Genomic DNA, 14,679 nt, shown 5'->3' with positions numbered 1-14,679 from the left:
TTTGAGCAGTGCGCTTAGAGATGTCGTAAAATCCCGATTAATCGATTAGTAACCAATCGATTACTCTCGATTCTTGTCGATTATTGAATCGATTAATCGTTGTGTAGTAATCGATTCAAAATTAATCGATTATCACAACGATTAATCGATTAATCGAAGTAATCGATTCATTTGCGACATCTCTAGGTGCGCTGTTCACTAAAAATTAACACTTCCCGCATGGAAGAATATCTAGAAGCGAACAGGAATCTACCTCGAAAAGACTTGGGCCCGTATAATAGTACTTTCGGCTATTTACAATTGTGTGTGTATCTACCGGTGCACTCGTCGAAACGGTTCAAATGCTACGCGCCGCGCCATCTTTTTTACTCTATCATTCGCATCGCACGCGCACCGTACACTGTACCCCTCCCATCCGTTCACGGCAACTTGCCGTAAAATTCGAGCGAAAATACCACCCGTGAAAACAGATGCGCAGATTCGTGGGCGGCGACAGTGCAGTGGACATCGGCTTAAAATCGTCGGCATTTTAACCCATTGGTATAGTTTAATTCACGAATCGGACGAAAGCCTAATGCTACGTTTAGACAAGGCAAGTGAATTGAGCAAGTCGCTTGAATCGAACGCGAACTGAACGTGTAAACACCTTAATTCAATTCACTTGAACGAAAAGAAAGTTGAACATGTTCAACTTTTGGCAAGTCAATTGATTTCAACTGAGTTGTTCAACTCACTTGCCCTGTCAAAACGTAGCATAAGCGTTCACATTTCAGACACGCTACGTCTGAATATTCTGCCGCAACCTTGGGAGAAAAATACCAGCCATCAACACCGATGCCAACACTCGTAGGAAGGATCGTGACCCAAGCGACAATGAAATGGAGAGCACCACATCGGCAGGACAACAAGACTCATCATCCAAGGCCTCCTCAGCTGACTCAGGCGGTATCACTATGACCGTATACCGTGGGGTACACCAAGTCAGTCGTTGAGAAAAAGGAACCGATTCTCCGACGATAAGGACCGGGTTGACTGTGCCCTGCGTGATAGCCCATTACTAAAAAATGGACATTCCGTGTATTGATGCACATGTCCAGGTATTTTTCGTATCCGATTACCCAATATGTACCGTAGTTAGTTGTCCCCAATTTATATTTTTGTTATAATTATCACCCTTACAAAAATACATAGATGTTTTATATCTTCCTAAAAAAGGTGTGTTTCATGAAATTTTATGTAAATATCAACAGAGAAAAGAAAAAGAAGAAGCAACATGGTACCCACATCTAGGAGAAGTCTAGAAGACCCGTGGTATTCGAGTCTAGAAGATATCGAGGTAATATCTAAGAGACCACTCCTGTCATATCCCTATCGGTTCAAACGGTCTACTCGTCTAAAATTTGAGGTAGACACCGGTTTAAACGGTTGTTGCATTTGAGGCGGATTTGAGGTCTGACAGGTTCTAGAAATCGACCAAAAATATCTAGGAGACTAATTTTTTTGTCTCAGAGATATCACGGGAGATTTCTAGAAGACCTTTCCGAGTGGGTTGAATAAACTCAATGAATAAAAAAGTATTCATTCCTAGTAAACAGCACACCGCTCAAACGTCAATGATGAACTCGGTGCATTGGACCATTCATCGGCCCGCAGCGCACACTTAATTTTTTTCGCCGAGGTCGGCAAAATAAATTGCCGAGAATCCAACAGCTGATATCTCGGTAAAATTCTCGGTGAAAGTTCAAACTACCGATTGGTCGTAAAATTTTCGTTGCCATCCAGCTGTCAAAATTTAACGCACCGTTTGGTAATACGTTACCGAGTTAGTCGGTAAATTGCTTTGCTGAAATTCAGTAAATAATTGTTTTAATTTATTTTCAGATGAATCAAAACAAATAATAAAAGCATCAATTAATATAAAAGTGAAATGTATTTCGTGTCGTATTTTTCGCATATTGCTAAACAAAAATTAGAAATGGTATTGCAAATATGAAGTTGCCCACCAAAAAGAATAGGATTTCTATTCTATATATTTTTTTGTACAATATCGGAAACTTTTACTATTATGTACTAACCAAATACTACAAACCATGTCCTGATGTAGGAATCTGTAATTCTGTAACGTTGAGAACGGAAACAGTGGGTCTTGCTCGAATGGTTCTTTTCCCTGAATTGTTTTCCGATTTTTCCAATGATGTTAAATCATATTTAATTTAGCCGCTTTCTCGCGGGCAAAGCGGTTACCATCGATCTTGTTTTTTGGTTTTAAATACAGCTGAAGCTAAAATTAATACGAAAATATTATTACTATGTATCAATGTTGAAGTAATCATGCCCGGAGAGGAAATGGATTATTAATGAGATCAAATGCTCACCCAAAAAATTAGAGATGAAATTCCCATTATTCTTCCTCACGTTTTTCAACGGCGACAGAAACGCGAGAGGTTTCACGTATGACAGATGGGTTTACCGAAACTCAGTTGAATTACGAACTACCGATGACTACACTGTGCCACCAAAGTACTCTTTAATGGGTAAAAAAGTACCCATTATGAAGTTAAATAGTTCAACTCATTAAAAGAGTAAACAGCGTTTACTCATTAATGAGTAGTAGGCCTGTACGTCAGATTCAGGAGTAATTTTTACTCATTATGCAAAACATTGAATCCCCAGAAATGAGTATTTTTTACTCTTGATGGCAATATAAAAAAATATAATAATTAATTTACTATAATATTAAAACAAGCAACGCATTTATATGGGGCTTATGGAATAGTTGTTCTTTATTTATAATTTATCAATAGTGAAAATACAGAGTCGATGGACTTTTTTGCTGCTTTGCCGAATCACGTTCCAGATTGTATTTAGTTCTCGTCGTAGATAAATCCACCGAACTTACTATGCTGGATCTATCAGAATGGAAGTACTTCCAGCAGCAGCCTCAGAATTCAATCCTGCAATGGCTTTTCCGACAATAGTGGTCAGCGCACAATCCGACGTTATTTGAGTGCTACGGTAAAAAACCAGTTAGACCAGAAAAGCCTTTATTTGAAAGTATCCAATTTACCTTTTACAATTCCTCCTCCTAAATTTGAATCACCGGAAGCTGCCGACGGAGGGAATCAGCACCGCGCAAGACCGCCTGATTCGGTTCCATTTGGTGGACGACGGGCATGATGCATGCAGCATAATGTTGACCTGAGGATGGAGCATTTCAATAGCGCTATGTTGCACAAGTTGGTTTTCCGCGACAATCGAACTTTTGTTTGTTTCCCTTGGGACATACTAGGGATCCTATAATGAGAGATATGCAAATATTTTTCCAGACGATTTAGCAACGCTGTTACTTTTGTTAGCAAACGCTTCCAGCACTTGCCGCAGCGCAAAGTGTTGAAGCTTGTATATGACTTTACATTTGATAACAATTTGGATTATGTTTGTCTGTCCACTAACAGTGTTTAAATAAGCTTTATCACTAAAATAAAAGTGCAATACAAACAGGCGAAACACAATACAAAAACTATATTACTTCTATTCGCGAAAGTAAAACAAATTATTTATTCGATGAAACTTTTCTTAAAATCTATCTCAATACCTCTCAACCTCGTCTCAATCTGCAACAATAACAACGTTCATTTGGCTCACGTTTTGACAGTTCTCAATGCTCGATTGGCTTACAATGGCCGCTTTCGCATATCTCTCATTATAGGATCCCTAGGACATACTGAGAGACAAGGCGTTTGTGAACTAAAAAAGAATCAATTAATTGTTCGATCATTTTAAATATATTAATATATTAATAGTAAAAACAAAACTCTTACCATTCCTCCGCCAAGAGTTTATTTGAAATTTAACTTGTTTTTCACCCACTAATGGGTAAAAACAGGCAACATGAAAATGGGCACAAAATGCTCATTTTTAGGAAAAACAAATTACCCATTATTTTGACAGTTCCCTATATCGGTAAAAAGTGTTCATTTTTTACTCTTTAAAGAGTATTGTAGGGTTTACAGTGTACTGCAAATTTGACTGCCGAGTTTCAGTAATTTGAATAAACGTCATACTTATTAACGGGATATCAGTGAAAATCAACTTTTACGGTCATGTTCGTTAATTTATTCTACCGAGAAAAAAATTGTCGATTAAGTGTGCGGATGTCACTTTTCCGACCGATAAGAAGAAGAATCGTGGAAAAAGAAGACGCTCGTGGTTAAGTAAAAGATATTTTAGTTAGACGATCCCCACCAGTGCGTAAATAAAGCCAAAATAGCAACCTCTATCATGACGCGAACTCGCACCGGTCGTTGGTAAACGGGTTTGGGAAATGTAAACGCAACCTTCGGTGAATAGCGAGTTGGCAAATTTGGCGACCCGCTCCAACCGTTGCCAAACCATCACACGGAAATATAAAGTAACCCATAAATAAAAAATCTGCCGTCTGCTGAAAAACCATTGTGATGGAGGTCAGTTTAGTTTGGATTTCAACTGATTGGCGGTGCTATAGTGCATATGAAATAACCTGATAGGTTAGATATCTCGAAATCTGGAATTTTTAGAATATTGGCGTCTTCTACAAAGTTGTTCGGGTGGTCAAAACCATCATGACGAAAACAAGTTTAATTTGAAATACAACCGCTTGGCGGCGCTAGTGAATTAGAAATAACCTAAAAGGTTAGATATTTCGATAGTTGAAATCTTAAGAATATTGCCGTCTTCTACAAAATTGTTCGGATGATTAAAACCATCATGACGAAAGCAAGTTTAGTTAATAATACAACCGCTTGGCGGTGCTAGTGTATTGGAAATAACCTGAAATGTCAGGTATCTCAAAATATGTAATTTTTAGAATATTGCCGCCTTCTACAAAGTTGTTTGGGTGGTCAAAACCATTATGATCAACGCAGGTTTAGATTAAGATATAACCGCTTGGTGGGGCTAGTGTATAAGAAATAACCTGCTAGGTTAGATATTTCGAAAACTGAAATTTTTAGAATATTGCCGTATTCCAAAAAGTTGTTCGGGTGGTGAAAACCGTCATGATGCAAGCAAGTTTAGTTTTAAACACAATCGCTTAGCGGCCCTAGTGTATAAGAAATAAACTGATAGGTTAAATATCTCAAAATCTGGAATTTTCAGAATATTGCCGTATTCTACAAAGTAACTTGCCATAAGACGAGTTCGTATAATTCCATTTAATTCCACCACTTGGTTGTACCTTTGACAGATACTACAGTAAGACCATCTTCAGTGTCTCGTACTTGACTCGATTCAACTCAACTCGAGCGCCAATGAGTATTGCGGTTTCAAACTAATCTTCTGGTTTTGACTACCCTTTTAAATCTTACATAATAACCATCCTAACAGATAATTCGGATAACTTTGTAGAAGATGGCCACTTTCTAACTCTAGCGGATGTAGAAATATTTAACCTAACATGTTATTTCTCATACGTTAGCGCCGCTATGCGTATAATTTCCAAACTAAACTAGTCTCCATCAAAAATGCTATGGCTACCCGAACAACTTTGTAGAAGACAAAATCTTTCTAAGTCTTATAGATCTCGAGATATCCACCTCACTAAATTATCGCATATAAGCTAGCGCCACCTAGCAGATGTGTGTCTAGCTAATCTGATAATCACAAAATGCATTACGCACATATTTATATTACAAAAGTTGGAGCGCGTTCTGAAAGATTTGAAAATAAATAATAATTTTTTCCTGATTTTATTTATTTCCGTGTTTGCCTCAATAGCAACCGGATATTCACCACCGGTGCGAAGCATGATTGCACTTCAACAACCTTGATAGAAACAACCGGTGCGAGAACAAGTGCATAAATAAAATATGAACGCATTTCGTTCCTATACTAGACACTCATTTGGATACACATCGGTGGGGATCGTCTTACTAGATAAAGATTGTCGCTTCGGTTCCCTTTGTTCTGCTGTCCATCTGTTAAGAGCAAGATTACCGGTGGTGAGTTTAAGCCGTTTGGCAGCGCAGTATCATTACTTGACACTTTACCGGTCGCTACTAAACGCGCTGCTATAACAGTATAGCGCTACTGACAGGTGACCAAATTTGGTAGCGCGATAAGAGCGCTGCTATTTGATGAACTGTCAACTGTCAAACGTCACCGGTACGGAATACAGCAACCAAATTGAGAGCCGAAAATAGTGACCGATACGGAAACGAGTGACGAAACTAAAATGAAAGCGCTGCGCGGGTGATTAAAATGCTCGCGACCGATAATGATGCTCTAAGTCCATGCATCGTCTATTCAAGACAAAATTTTCAAAACGACTTTATCTGCTTTTGTAAACAAAGATTCAAACGACGATTTCGGCACCAACAGTCCAAAAGGGCGAAACTGCTTTTGCACACAAAAGCTTCTTACGTAGCTGGTGGGATAATTTGAGCCCACCCACGAAATCTAACACCACGGATGAAAGCAGCGGATCCTCTTCTTTCATTGAATGGTGCTGGATTGCGTAGGCGAGCACAAATAAGCTCACCAGAGACGTGAGAAGCTCTTGTTTACAAAAGCAGTTTCGCCCTTTTGAAATGTTGATGCCGATTTGACGAATCTGATAGCTCTCCCACGCAAACCAACACCATCAACAGGTAGCGGAAACCTTCACCTACCTATTGGTGGTGTTGGTTTGCGTGGGAGAGCTATCAGATTCGCCTAATCGTTGTTTGAATCTTTGTTTACAAAAGCAGATAAGTCGTTTTGAAAATTTTGTCTTGTATTGTGTTTCAGGACAAAGCTTGGAACCAATAGAGGTAATAAACTATAGAGGACGATTGTCGCTGCGGTTCCCTTTGTTATCGTCCCCAAACATGTTGGGTACCTATCTGTCAAAACGTTCTGATTTTTCCTTCGTTGACATTTAGTGCCATATCCTCGCCAGCAAAAGATGTTTCGCCAGTGACGACAGCGACAATCTCACTCTATAGTTTATTACCTCTATTTTGGAACCGAACAGTAAACAGCAAGTGAAACACGGCATCATTGCAAAATCGTCAAAACGTCAATTTTTATTATTTTCAATCCGTGCTCAAGCAACTCAACACCGAGGAGTTTTTCCCGTTTTCCTTGGCATTGGCAGTGCGAAGAAAAGTGGTGAAAATTGAAAAATTGCAGGTTCAGTTTACGTTCGTTTGACCCGGCTGGAAGACCTTTTGGAAATCGGTTGTGTCTGATCGCGGTTGGTTACATCGCCTAATGTTTGTGGTCCGACAGTGCAGGCGGAACTAAAGAAGCCAGCACCCAACTCGGCATGAGTAGTGATGAAAATGGAAAATCTACGGCGACGAGTGCATCATCGTCATCTTCGTCGGATCCTGCTGCAGCAGCGGCAGCAACAGGGAAGAAGAGAAAATACAAAGTTATCATAATCGGTGCTGGTATGGCTGGATTATCCTCGGCAAATCATTTGATTAAAAATGGATGTTCAGATTTTGCTATTTTGGAAGCGCGAGGCCGGGTTGGCGGAAGGATCATCGGCATTGATATGGGGTCACAGAAGGTAAATATCGACATAGTGGATCTCGATGCTAGGGGAGAGATGCACGTAGAGGGAGATTGTGTTGTGACGAGACATTTTTTGCAATAATTTCGGTGCCTTATGTAAGGAGAGAACTTATTGCATGGAACGGTATCGATTAATTGTTTTAGGCTGTTGATAAGATTAAAATTGGCAAAACACACATATTGCAAAAGTATCGGTGACTCAGAATTATAATCGTTTTAAAATTTTATTTGCAGGTGGAGCTGGGTGCAAATTGGATTCATGGCGTTCTTGGCAATCCTATGTTTGAACTTGCAATGCAGCACGGTCTTATCAGTATCATCAATATTCCGAAACCGCACAAAGTGGTCGCAGCTACTGAGGACGGCAAACAAGTGCCTTTTCAGGTCCTACAAGAAATCTACGAAGCCTACGTTTGCTTTCTGCGACGATGTGAGGAATATTTCCTTTGTCAGTATCTTCCTCCCCCGGATATTCACAGTGTTGGGAGCATATTAATTTGGAAGCAGAATTGTATTTAAATAATGTTGACGACTACAAAGATAAACATCTTAAGAAATTGATATTTGAATGCTTGCTAAAGCGAGAAACGTGCATCACCGGCTGTCACAGTATGGATGAAATTGACTTACTGGAATTGGGAAGTTATACCGAGCTACAAGGAGGAAACATTGTGTTGCCTTCTGGGTACAGCTCTATTCTGAAGCCGCTATGTGATACACTCCCCAAAGAAAACATAATCCTTTCGTGTCCAGTACGAACAATCCACTGGAAACGAAAAGGCCGGGTTTCTTCAGGCAATAACAGTTCAGACACCATCCTAGAAGAGGATGAAGATGACATCGACTCGGATGATTCCGACAAAACAGTGACGGAAGTGCCGATCGGCGACAATCCCACCACTAGTGATAACGTTGATGATAGCTTCAAGCATTGCACGTCGAACGTTCAAATAGAATGCGAAAACGGTACTATTTTCGAAGCAGATCATGTAATCTGCTCTATCCCGCTTGGTGTGCTTAAAAAGCATGGACAAACAATGTTTGTACCGAGCTTACCGCAATACAAACTCGAATCGATTGATTCTCTATTGTACGGAACTGTAGATAAAATCTTCCTAGAATATGATCGGCCTTTTCTCAACGCTAAGGTTAGCGAAATAATGTTCCTGTGGGAGCACATCGACCCAGAACCTAACGTTGACGAGGAAGAGTACCTGAAATCGAACTGGTACAAAAAAATTTACTCATTCTCCAAAGTATCGGACACCCTGCTGCTGGGATGGATCTCTGGCCGGGAAGCGGAATACATGGAACGCATTTCACACGAAGTGGTTGCGGAAAAGTGCACGGAAATCCTCCGAAAGTTCCTCAAGGACCCGTTCATTCCTAAGCCAAAGCGGTGCGTGTGCACCAGTTGGAGCAAGCAGCCTTACAGTTGCGGATCTTACACCGCCATTGCAGTTGGTGCCTCTCAGGACGATATAGACAATATCGCGCAGCCACTCTACTCTAGTCCGCATCAGTCAAAGGTATGTATAGATGGCAATAATTCCGATCACATAATATCACATATTATGTTAAGATACCAATGAACCATTTATTTTCGAGTATGTACGCAGCTCTTATCATAATCATCAGATTCAGATTCAACCTCGCCATCAATCGTATCGAATTCGCGATGATGATACCTAGAAGCCATTGAATATCAATTATTTCCTTCGCAATAAACAACATTAATTGAAACGGTTTTGCGTAAATTCAATTTTGCGCCGTCAACATCACCAAAACGGCTGAATATTTCACGCATTACATCCTGGATTACATCATGTATACGTGTCTCTGTACTGAAGACGACGCTGATGTCATCTGCATATCAGCATATCAGTAGATGGAGATACAGTAAAAAGACATGCATTGAAAAAAGGTCCCATTGCCGCACCGACATTTGTTTTAGGCATACGACAACCACTTATCCATCCATGTCCCGCAGTTTCTGCGATAACGATTCCAGTATTGCCACTCATATTGGAACTCGGTAACGTCCAGAATACGGGCCCGGGCTCGTGGTCCATTGCGGTTTGTATTATTTGACGGTGAATTACCATTTCGCAGAATTGAAATTACTAATGTTACCAGTACAGGTCGGACTCGATTATCCGGAGTATCGATTTTTTTTACTCCGGATAATCGAATCACTAGAAAAAAAAATCTGCAATTAAATAACGAAAAACTAATGTTTTATTTTGTTTGCAGTGGTGTAGTCAGAAATTATTTAGTATAAACACTGATTAATCCACCTAGCGTAATGTGACCAGGCGTTTCGCGGGACAGTCTTGCATTTTCACTATATTTGTCCCGCACTGAAAAGCGTTGCGAGAAACATCACGCATTTAACATATTTCTAGTTGAAGTTGAAGCTACCCTAAACGGCATAATTGCATTTGGCATAAGTTCGTTTGGTATAACGACCGTTTGGCATAATAAAGAAAAATTGTCATAATGATTTTACGGCCATTTGGCATAACGACCAATTGGGCATAATGACCATTTGGCATAAAAATTAAAAGAATTATAATACTCTAGGAAGAAGCTCAATTTACATCTGTATTATTGCGTTATTCTGGGCATATGCGTATTTTAAGGAGTGGATTTTCTCTTAACGTGTGGCAACCGAAAATGGGATTAAAAAATGTCTCAGGATAAAAACTACAAAGAAGTACACTTCAATCTGATATATGTTATACATAGAGTTGTCCTTAGGCTTCAAACTTTGACTAATAAATATTGGCATATGTTCCGTGGTTCGCCGTGCTGCTTCTGATTCTGCTTATGAGTTGCTTCGTGGCTTTGGTCTTCCAATCACATTTGTATATAATAGAGCTGAGCAGAGTAGACCAAATAATGCCTTGGCATTTTCACGTTTGAAATGTTCGATCGTGTACTTTTCCCATGATCTTTGTTCGCTTGAAATATTTACAAAGCGCGCCGCAGTATTTTTTTTGTTTCTACGGCATGTTGTGAGCAATGTTGGAGTGAAAGTGTGTGTGTGAAAATTCTTAAAGTCATATTTCTTTTGCCTTATTCCGGGTAAATACGTAATTTTAAAGAGGAGTCATCTACACTTTTGGCTTCATTCAAAATGCGTACTTTTAAAGAAGGAGTCATCTACTCTTGCTTCATCCCGGGCATATGCGTACTTTTAAAAAATGAAACATTTACTCTTCTGCCTTATTTCGGGTAAATGCATACTTTTAAGGAAAGAGTCATCTACCCTTTTGCCTTATTCCGGTCAAATGCGTACTTTTAAAGAAGGAGTCATCTACTCTTGCTTCATCCCGGACAAATGCGTACTTTTAAAAAATGAATCATTTACTCTTCTGCCTTATTTCGGGTAAATGCATACTTTTAAGGAAAGAGTCATCTACCCTTTTGCCTTACACTGTTAGATGACTTTACCCATTAATGGGTACTATGTTATTGTTGATATTATTCCCACCGTGAAATAATATCAACCGTGCTTTCAAGAAAATGGGTGAATTTTTCACGGTGGGAATAATATCAACAATAACATAGTACCCATTAATGGGTAAAGTCATCTAACCGTGTATTCCGGTCAAATGCGTACTCTTAAAGAAGGAGTAATCCACTCTTGCTTCATCCCGGGCAAATGCGTACTTTTAAAAAATAAATCATTTACTCTTCTGCCTTATTTCGGGTAAATGCGTACTTTTAAAAAAATGAGTCATCTACTCTTTTGCCTTACTCCGGTCGAATGCGTACTTTTAAAGAAGGAGTCATCTACTCTTTTGCACTATTCCGGGAAAATTCGTACTTTCAAAGAAGGAGTCATCTACTCTTTTGCTTCATCCCGGGCAAATGCGTACTTTTAAAAAATGCTTGAGCTTGAGCTTGAGCTTGATTGACTGCTCGTAGTTGCTACTCCATTATGACCAGATCAGCTGTTCTTGTACAGGGAACCAACAGATGTTTGCTTGGGACAAGCTCACATCTTAAATGTACAAGTACTGGTGATCTCATTTGTTAGGTCATACTGGCGCTTGCCACGTCAGAATGCTAGTCAATGTAGGGAAGGGAAAGGAAATGATGGTGCAATCACTCGCCCACTGCAAGCCGAATATACCTATGCACTTGCCACGACTTCATGCGGAATTTGTTGGAATTTTTGGGTTAGGTTCGAGAGGCAGAGGTCCGTCTTGGTTAACGAGCTGCCAATGTGATAGATAGGAGAAAGCAACTGATGGAATTTATAATTGGATGTTTCGAAACGCGCTTTATAGTTCATTTCCAATTCCAGCAGATTACTGTTAGAATATTCAAGTTGAAGGTATAGGAATTGAGATGGAAACGGTATGGAAGTCCATTTCCAGTTCTAGCGATTGCTAGAACATGAGAAATATAGAGAAAGATACAAAGTAGGAGAATGGAACGGACCTGGGATTGAACCCACGACCTCCTGCGTATGAGGCAGAAGCAGTAGCCATATGACTACCAAGCCCGCTCATGCGTACTTTTAAAAAATGAGTCATTTACTCTTTTGCTTTATTCCGGACGAATGCGTACTTTTAAAGAAGGAGTCATCTACCCTTTTGCCTTACTCCAGTCAAATGCGTACTTTTAAAGAAGGAGTCATCTTCTTTTTTGCTTCATCCCGGGCAAATGCATACTCGCAAACGTAAACAATGTCTTTTCCTGCAAATTTCTCAACAACTGGGACCGCTCCCAGCTAACAACCACTTGGAACTGGTGGCGCTCTGCGCCTTCTATAAAACGGAAGTGGAAAATATCGCCAGAAGTCTTTAATTTCTTTAGTCTCCTAAAATCAGCAGAAGAAGTCAATGTTTACGTTTGCGACTTTCGCTCTTATGAAACAACAATGTCGATATACTCCTACGATTAATCTCTTTTGTGCCAAATGGTAGTTTTCCTAAACGGCCCGTTGTATTTAATACATTTTTCGAGGATTATGCCAAATGGTCATTATGCCAAACGGTCGTTATGCCAAATGGCCTCGAGGTACCCAACAAATTATGCCAAATGGTCGTTATGCCAAATAGCCTTTAGACATCTAATTCGTTATGCCAAATGACAGTATGCCAAACGGCATTATGCCATATGGGCTCTCCCCGTCTAAAAATTTATTATTGGAATATTTGAACTTTAATTTAATTAACATTTGCTTGAGTAAATGAGGGTCTAATAGTTAAAAACAAATCAGTTCTGACTATGTAGGGGAACTGTTCCGATCTCCATCTCACTGAACATATATTCATCTCATCGCGAAACAAAGAAATACAGCACCAATTTCGTCGCTTCTGTTTACCAACATGCGCGCTGCTGAAAAAAATCACAAAAATAAGAAACAAATCAAATTGCTTTCCATTGCTTTGTTTTTGATGAGATGAATATCAGAGCCATGAGATGAATTCCAGGAGCAGTTCCCCTATTTAATTATTAGTTTTATTTCCAGAAGTTTTAAATAAACTAATTGCTAATTATTCTACACAGCATGGAAGTAGTTGTTTCCAATATCAATACCTATAATTAAAGCCCATAAATTCAAAAGTTAAATGTAAATACGTTACGTTTATATAAGTCCTACGTCTACTCGAGGCTATGTTTAAAACATTATCCTTTGCTCGTTTTTTCTTCGATTAATATGTATTTCTTTTTATCTTCAACTTTCCAGCCGTCGGTGCTATTTGCCGGAGAGCATACTCACTCCAACTTCTACTCAACGGTGCACGGTGCTTACCTTAGTGGCCGAACAGCCGCGCAGATCCTCCTAACGCCTGACTCACCGCAGGAAATAGTGATGGAATCGGATACCAGCGATCTTAGCTCCTGGATCCAAGGCATCGCTTTAGAGTAATAAAATGGATGACGACGAAAGCTCCCAGTGATTTCTCTGTAATTTATTGTAGTTTTAGCATTTGCAGTTTGCCTTTATATTTCCATTATTGGCGCGGTCATTTATGTTGTATTCTTTGTTTCGTACTATACAAGTTTTGTGCACGACACCAATCGTCTAATTTTTGGTCTTGTTTTCAAATTTCAGCACTCAATTTTTTTAAGCGGGATTATATACTAGACTGATGTTTTAAGTAGTCTTGAAAATTGCATCAGCATATTTCATATTATAGGCATTTTGATTATCAATGTTGGTAGCGCACAACTCCTACAGTTTGTTTAAATTCCATCGACAATATCTGCAGTACACAAGATTAATCGTAATAATTCAAAGAACCCAGATTGTTCTCCCTTATCAACACACCATACATGATGTTAGTAGTGCTATTTGCAATATTAAAGACGTAATTTCTGAATATAATTATCTGTCACATTATAATATTCTGAACATAAATTATGTACTGTCATGTATTCCTGCAGATTTTTATTTGCTCAGTCTAGTCCACTACATTATTGAAACTGTACCTAAACCTGCAAAATCCCAACCAATATACTTTGATTAAGTTATCTAGTTTTACCTGTCTATGTTGTTGAACAATGAAAACTGTTATTCTGCATTTGTATAGCGATACCAAATAAAATAGACGCTTTTTATTAAGGCAGCCCAAAATGCAAGTTGTGTACTGACTAACGGTCAGTTGTACTCTATGATAAGCGCGAAGCTTTCAATATGTACCAATGAAATTCCCACAAACACACTCGCCCCACATTTACACACACAATATGATTAATGAGCCACAAATGCATTCACAATAAGCATTATATCAGCAAAGGAGAGTTGAAATAGGAAAATAGTATGTTTGGATATGGATTGTTTTCGATAGACAAGTTTGGTGTTCGAATCCGAGAGTTTCTTTTTATGCTCGAAGAACGTACATATTGATGCTTGATAGCAGAAAAATAAGACACTATTGGAACGATTTGAATACATAGTTGGTTCGACGCTAAAATAGTTTGCAAAGAAAAAAACGAATGGGAATAAGAAAAAGTCCTTATCAGGCAACAAAAGTATTTTGCTAAAAGTAATAAATTTGAAAATAACACGTAAAGTCGAAAGCATAAAGTAGTATGTGCACCCTAAATATGATTTATGCCGAAATTACACCCTAGAAGGAATCAATTGATTATTTACCTGTAATCTTCGTCTATCTT

At 39.0% G+C, this 14,679-nt stretch overlaps 1 pseudogene; it reads left to right on the top strand.

Annotated features, from left to right (window-relative positions):
- Nucleotides 1–6,989: 6,989 nt before the first annotated feature.
- On the top strand, nucleotides 6,990–14,137 carry LOC134202808 (peroxisomal N(1)-acetyl-spermine/spermidine oxidase-like; annotated as a pseudogene).
- The last annotated feature ends 542 nt before the right edge of the window (nucleotides 14,138–14,679 follow it).

Source organism: Armigeres subalbatus, unplaced genomic scaffold (genome assembly GCF_024139115.2).
Source record: "Armigeres subalbatus isolate Guangzhou_Male unplaced genomic scaffold, GZ_Asu_2 Contig1429, whole genome shotgun sequence".
Lineage (NCBI taxonomy): Eukaryota > Metazoa > Arthropoda > Insecta > Diptera > Culicidae > Armigeres > Armigeres subalbatus.
Note: the sequence above shows the minus strand (reverse complement) of the source record. Positions and strands in the feature narration are given on the sequence as shown.